Below are 7,937 nucleotides of genomic sequence, written 5' to 3'. Positions count from 1 at the left end.
GTGGTGCTGGCTACAAGCATAGACATCTTCAAGAGAGGATTGGATAGACATGTGGAGCAGAGGTCCATCAGTGGCTATTAGACACATGGAACACTCCGTCTGGGACAGTGATGCTCTGTATTCTTGGTGCTTGGGGGCCCATAGTGGGATGGTTTCTGGAGTACTGGCCCCATTAGGTGGACCTCCTGATAGTACCTGGGTTTTGGCCATTGTGTAACACAGAGTTGGACTGGATTGGATCCAACATGGTTTCTCTTATGTTCTTAATATAATAAAAAGGGCCTCATTCAGCGAAAAACCTCATGCCGCATAATGTATGTGTGAGTGTTAAGTTCCATCAAGTTGCTTCTGACTTATGGTGATCCTATGAATTAATGTCCTTTTGTTAAGAGCCTTTCTGTAGAAACAATGCCCTCATGCTCCCCACACCTGATGCCAGATTAGCTGGCCATTTGTGATAGGGAAAGTACTCCTTAGATCAGTCTTCTCTCTCCTTTCAACTGTGGACCCTTCTCACCAAGAAAGTTCAATGAGACCGCATAAGACATCCAATAGACAATGTAGTATGACTAGGATTACAGAACTGGGAAACGGTGCCAAAAATACACACACCCTGCCTAAGGCATGACATGTTAATGAAGAAAGTGGGTTACAAAAGGTGATACAGTAAGCATTGCAACAACTATAATTCTCTTCACTTATAAATACATCCTCTTGGGCTATTCCATTGTACAGCAGTCCTAATCCCTTTATAAAAATGCCCTCCTGAACATTGCTGTCTTGCATATTCTGCAAAATGGTAGAATTGTGGGAGTCTTACCTAGTCTGCAAGCCATCCATTCCACAAGGTAGGTGCCACCATAGAGAATGCGCATGAATGGGCAGTTGCCGATCTTACCCTTTCAGAGTGGCACCTTCAGAGGGCTTTGTTCAGAAACCCATGACAAACAGAGAAATTAGAGGCAGCCTTTAGAGACAGTGCTGTTCTTTGCAGCGATCTGTATAAGTTCTCTGCCTTGAATGTTCTTAAGGTTCTCCAGTGCCATAACAAATGTTTGTAGTACAAAACCATTGCTGTGCTCTTCAAAGATATAATTGCATAATCAGTTGTCAAGATGCGAGTGTGTGTGTAAAGAGCCATAAAGTTGCAGCTGATATACAGTGACTCCAGCAAGGGGCTTTCAAGGCAAGTGAGAAGCCAAGGCAGTTTGCCATCGCCTTCCTCTGCAGAGTCTTCCTTAGTGGTCTCCCATCCAAATACTGACCCTGCCTAACTTCTGAGATGTGATGAGATTGAGATATACCATGCTGCCTTCCCAGTCATCAAGATTCTAATTAACATGTTGTCCGAGCACCACTGAGCACGTATTTGAAGCAATTGTTTCCCTAATGCTAGCACAGATGGGCAAGAACACAAGAGAATACTTTATTACCATGCTACTATTGTGGATTCAATTTCCTAGGTGAATTCTAGGTACCGTACTTTAAAATGCGCACCACCAATAGAAGGCATGATAATCATAAGCAGCAACACAATCTCTTACGTTCTTGCTATTTTTTTTCCGCTTGTTCAATGGCTAAAATAAAAAAACTAATAGCAGGTTTCTAATAAGGCTTGGATAGAACCTTGGCAATGAATCAAAAAGGAAATCAAACCAATCACTAACATAACTCTGTCAATATACAGAGTACAATGATGCCCTATTTGGGGACAGTACAAGTTAAATCATTCTGCATTGCGCAGCTTTCCTAACAGCTATTTTAGGAAACACAGAGATGAATCAGTCTGAATAAATCAGTTGTTGCTACAAATACAAGATGACGTATTCTCTATACAGTGTGTGAATAATGGAACATCAATTTTATGTCTAATTCTCGGAAAGTCAAGCTGTGTGTTGCTATCAGGATTTACTGTTCTTCATGCTTTATCTTTTACAAGCTTCTGGAGAAACCAGATGTGTGGTTTTTTTCCCATATGAGCCAAACTCATACTAGACAAGGGAAATGTAAGCACTATATAAGTGGCTTTTGCTCCACATTGTGATTATATTTCCTCCAAAGGAACTGACCTTTTCATATCAATTTGCTGCTAAATACAATAGGTTAGGAGCACAGGGGACTACCTTTACCTTTACTATAGGGTTTAAAAGGTTACTTCGGGAAATGTCCAAAAATACTAAAATAGTAGTTCACACACTGTGTTTGATCTTAATTTGTAAGAGAGGCACCTGGATGGCATCAGAAGCAGGAAGACAGCATGTAGACAGGAGACAGGTAGGGACATCTGCTTCCCAGCAGGCAATTGCTATTTCTTCCATATGACAGTTGCAGATGCTTTCAATCTCCACTTAGCTCTACATGTAAACATCCCTTGTGTAAGGAAATTCATTCAAGAAGGCTATGGAGTGGGAGTCAGGACTTTGCTTTCCTCTCTCCTTCCAATGCCTGCCCTGTTGTGCCAAATCCTCCCTTGCAGCCTGCATTTCCCGCAGCTTGCCTGCTACTCTCCAAATCATCTCCCCAGTCCCAGAAAATCTTACTCAAGGTCCTCCAGCCACTGCTGCCTACCTGGAATTTTTCAAAAATCACCGGTCAATAATAAAGATATTCACACTTTCAATGTGTGTACATGCATTTGATTTAGTGCAAATATAAGATAGAATAATGACAAATAGTAATACAAAGAAACAGTAAGGTATCTGTACTCCCCTAACTCATGCACTATGAAATTTCTACATAGAACCCAGCCTTAATATAGTCCGTAGCTAAGAGCTGTAGGGTGGAGTCCTTAGTAGTTCCGCTCATGATGTTGTCATGGAGAGAATAAGGAACCGTATAGAAAAGAATCCTCACGGTTTTGCTTGTCCGGTTCTTCATCAGCCTCTTCTCTCACCATTTTTCGGAGCTGTTATGATGTAAATCTATTAAAATTAACACTCATACATTCAACAAACCTCATATCTAAAAAGAGAAGCAATATACACCCACAGTAGCTTTGTTTCAAACACAGATCAACGCATGCTGTAAACCTCTGCTGCCTGCTTTCACCATTCCCATTCTCCAAGGTTTGCTAAACAGCTCAAATTCTGTTCTTAAAGCAATACGCCCATATTTGAATCCTCACATTTCAGAGAAAACCACTATAATCATATGCTCCTACTACTCCATGTTTCACCGCTACCATAAATATTCTACAAGGGCAAAAAATCCAACGACAAATTTTGTTTTACAATATACTGCTACCTACCTGCCTGTGAGAAGCAGGTACCTGGCTGGCAAGAAGAAGGTAAAGGGAGCTCCCTTTAAATACTCTTTGACAGCGAGGAGGGGGGTCTCATGCATCTGAATGCCAAGCAGGTATACCCACTTGGCATTCAGGCCCACCTAACACTCCTGGTTCCAACAACTGCCTTTGCCTCATCAGTCTCCCTCTGGCTCTTATGTGTAGTCTGTGCAAGATTTATGTGAGTGATCCATCCCACCTTAGCCTGTGGATGGTTTGCAGTAAGGAGCAAAGGGCCTCCAATTGTAGTCTTGTGGTCAGTTGTATAGCTATCCAACTGAAACAGCTGAATTCATGCATGCCCAGCTCTCAGAGTCTAGATTAGTGTGCTGATATCAATGTGTACCAAGTTGTGAGGTGCTGCTGTTTGGGCTGGAGTCTCTGCTTGCAAAGTAGGTACACTTACAGTGATTTCCTTCAAAAGTATAAGATGCTGAGAACTTGATAAAAATAATAAACATAATTTATCTCTGGGGAAGATGAGCTACAGATAAGTTAACAGATGAGTTACAGGTAAGCTACAGATAAACCCACAGGGGGCCAAAAAAAGGCATCAACCCAGTCTTGTCATGAAATCTTTGACAGAATCTAAAGAATTGGCCTCCAGGTGTTCTTCATGGTGCTGGGAAATGGGAGTGGACCTGAAAAAGGAGACAGCTTTAATTGTAACTCTGGAGCCTAGTTTCTCAGCAGTTCCTTCCTATATATTTTGCTTGCCATAATGTGCTATTTAAATTCGTTATTTGGTTTCTATCCCCTGCAGTGGTTAGTGACATACATAGTCTACCAGAGAATAAACTGTGTTCAGAAATTGTTTAATACATTGAGTCAGCTGCTGCATGAAATTGGCTACAGAGCTAGTTTAGGACGTCTCCCAAGCCAAGCTATTATTTACCTGCATGCAATCAAGTTATTGCTGCAATATTATGTGCTGATTAATGTATACAAATTCTCCTCTCCCTGCCCCGCCCCGAAAAAAATTCCTCTCAGTTGTAGGTCCTTATATATGAGACTACTACAAACCTCAAGGTGGTATGTGGAGTTCTCCTGGAACAGCTGATCTTTACATAATGGGACATTCAATCTATGGTACATCATACAGTTTAAGACAGGGGTGTCAAATTCATTTGTTATGAGGGCCAGATCTGACATAAATGAGACCTTGTTGGGCCAGACTATGTCAGGTTGGGCTGAGCCATTACGGGCTGGGCCATGCGTGTACCTATTTAAGATTAGATAGCAGAGATATAAATTTTATAAAGAACACAGACAAACAACAAATACATTTTTAAAAAAACTTAAAAACATGCTTAAAACATTAGCACTCATTGATCTTAAAGATGCTTTCTTTGTATTTTTCCCATGGGATCCAGGGAACTGGGCAAAAGAAGCTCTGGCTCTTTCCTTCCTTCCCCAGGGGACGGGGGGGAGGGAGCTTCAGTCAATAGAAATAAGAGAGGCTTGGCTTAGTAGCTCTGCTGTGCAATTGAGAGAGTCTGGCAAAGCAAGTTATTCCCCCCCCTTCCCTCCAAGGGAGGAGCCTCAACCAATGGAGAAAATAGAGGTTTTACTCTGTAGCTCCTGTGCAATTGAGCAAGTCTTGCAAAGCAAGCTGTCATGTAGAAGGAAGTAAGATATAGGGAGAAGGAAGCAGATGACACCCAGTTGCTCAAGGGCCTGATAGAAGTCCTCCGGTAGCATGATTTGGCCCCCAAACTGTATGTTTGACACCCCTGGTCAAAGAGAAACAGAAGTCCTAGAGTGACATTACATATCCACTGAGTGCTCTCCTCCTCACACTTCCTGTGCATTTCTCCCTGTCACTTCAAAGTTCTATCAAATGGCATTATGGGTATTTCCTTCCTTTGCTTTGTTGCAATGGAAATATCCCTATTGGCTATGGTTCAGAGGTAGCTGAGGTGCACCACTTTGAAAGAGCCTGAATACTACAATGCTAAATACACCTATAACTATCAGAAATTGAAAAAGAAATTAAATAGGCAGCACAAGCAAGATGGTCAAAGCTAACAGAAGTTTACAGATTCCATTTTGATACTACTTATTTATGTTAAATATATACAGGGCTTTTTTTGTAGCAGGAACTCCTTTGCATATTAGGCCACACACCCCTGATGTAGCCAATCCTACAAGAGTTTACAAAAAAAGCCCTGAATATATATATTCCACATTCTCAATCCTGGTGGCTCACAAGATACTTTAAAGCAGGAAAATAAAGTCTTTAAAAATCTAAATCTAAAACTACAACAGTAAAACTCACTATTTTGTTATTTTTTTAAGAAGTTAAAAATCTATGTGAAAAGGAACATTTTAGCCTGGTACCTAAAGCCAGCAGGGCTAGGCAGCAACTGAATATCTACTGGGAATGAGTTCCATGAGTCTTATGGCACCATGGCAAAGCCTCTCCCTTGTGGCCACCCACATTACTTCCGCATTTGAGAATGCACAGAGAAGAGCCTCTGGCAGATCTTCATTAACGCAGGCCTGGATGGGAAGGAAAGGCAGGATATAATGTAATTGTCAGATAGGAAACTGTGGAAGAAAGCAATCCTTTATGAAGCAAAATTGTCAAATAGCAATTGCCCAGATATTCTAAAGTTTTAAAAGTTTCAGATGGAGTTGGTTGGGATCATCTAAAGATCTGGGGGCTTTTGAAACACTTGCAAGTTTAGGAATGTTTGGTGTCATGCTGAGCCTGGGAAATGGTACCCTCTAAATGAGGGGTGTCAAACTCATTTGCTATGTGGGCCGGAACTGGAATAAATGAGACTTTGTGGGGTCAGGCCATGTATGTCATAACATGTAATGCCAGGTAGCAGAGATATAAACTTTATAAAAGACACAGACAAATGCAAAGCTTTTAAAAAAAAACTTAAAAAAACATGCTTCAAACTTGTTTGTCTTAAAAGTGCTTTCTTTGTATCTCTCCTGTGCAAGCCAGGCTCTCAGTTGCACAGCAGAGCTGAGCCAAGCCTCTCTTCCTTCTATTGGCTGAGGCTCCTCCCCTTCCTAGTCCCCTGGGGAAGGAAGGAAAGAGCCAGAGTTTCCTTTGAAGCAAGCTATCCCTCTCCCACTTCCTCCCAAAGGGAAGAGCTTCAGCCAATGGAGAAAATAGAGGCTTTGCTCTGTAGCTCCTGTGCAATTGAGCAAGCTTGGCAAAGCAAGCTATGATGCAAAAGGAAGCAAGATAGAGGGAGAAGGAAGCAGATGACAGTTGCTCAGGGGCCTGATAGGAGCCCTCCGAGGGTCTGATTCAGTCCCCGGACCACATGTTTGATACCCCTGTTCTAAATTAATCAAGGAACCACTCCAACACAATGGTAGCTTGTTTCTTTGTATCTTGCTGGACTCCTCTAGGAAACCATCTGACATCTATCGCTCTCTAAAGTTAGAACTATGTCAAATACGACAAAATTCATACAAATAAGGGATTTCTGTGCATAAAACAGTATGCAATGTGCATATAGAAAATTAGATATGATGAGAGGGGTATATGAGGACCAATTTCACACTAGACCTTTAAACCTGGTTTAGCCCTGTCGCTAAGCTGACACTAAAATCATAGAATCATAGAGTTGGTTTCTCTGATTCCATTACTCTAGTGTAGAATGTCAGTTTGAGGACAGGGCTAAACCAGGATTTACAAAAGAGAGGAAATTCCATTCCCTGACACTTTCTCCTGCAGTGTCCTCTTCCCAATTCTTCTTCTTGTGTACTTTCCTCCCCTTACCAAACACCCTTGTTGCATTCCTCCCCAGCCAATCCCTTCCTTTTTGCCTGTCTTTGCAATTTTTTGTTGCAGCTTCTGTGCATATGCAGATATTATAAGTTACTTGCACATGCAGCAAAATACATGGATGTTATTACACACAGGACTGTTTTGGAGCAGGAATGTGCAAGAACACAGTTCCAGCTGGCTTGGAGTCAGGAGGTTCAGCCATATATGCAAATGAGTTCCTGCTGAGCTGTGTGAAATAATTGTGATGTCAGGAGTGTGGCCTAATATGCAAATGAACTTGTGCTGGGCTTTTTCTACAAAAAAAGTCCAGATTATATGTCATGATTTATGCACAGATTTTGCATGCTACTCCCATGCAGGAATTTGCATATGTTTGGAGTTCCATCACCATACATAATCTGCATAGTACTCATAAATAGTGGCTAAAGGTAAAGGTAGTCCCCTGGGCAAGCAGCAGTCGTTTCTAACTCTGGGGTCACATTGCTTTCAAAACGTTTTGACGGCAGACTTATGTGGTAGCTTGCCATTGCCTTTCCCAGTCATCTACACTTTCCCTCCAGCAAGCTGGGTACTTATTTTACCAACCTCATAAAGATGGAAGGCTGAGTTAACCTCGAGTCAGCTACCTGAACCCAGCTTCCACCGGGATTGAACTCAGGTTGTGAGCAGAGTTTAGGAATGCAGTACTGCAGCTTTACCACTCTGTACCACTGGGCTCCCGAAAGGTAAAGGTAATCCCCTGTGCAAGCCCTAGTTGTTTCCGACTCTGGGGTGACATCGCATCACTTTTTTGCAGCAGACTTTTTACAGGGTAGTTTGCTATTGCCTTCCATAGTCATCTACACTTTCACCCCAGCAAGCTGGGTACTCATGTTACCAGCCTCAGAAGGATGGAAG

This window comes from Heteronotia binoei, chromosome 3 (genome assembly GCF_032191835.1).
Source record: "Heteronotia binoei isolate CCM8104 ecotype False Entrance Well chromosome 3, APGP_CSIRO_Hbin_v1, whole genome shotgun sequence".
Lineage (NCBI taxonomy): Eukaryota > Metazoa > Chordata > Lepidosauria > Squamata > Gekkonidae > Heteronotia > Heteronotia binoei.
This window is presented reverse-complemented; position numbering follows the sequence as displayed.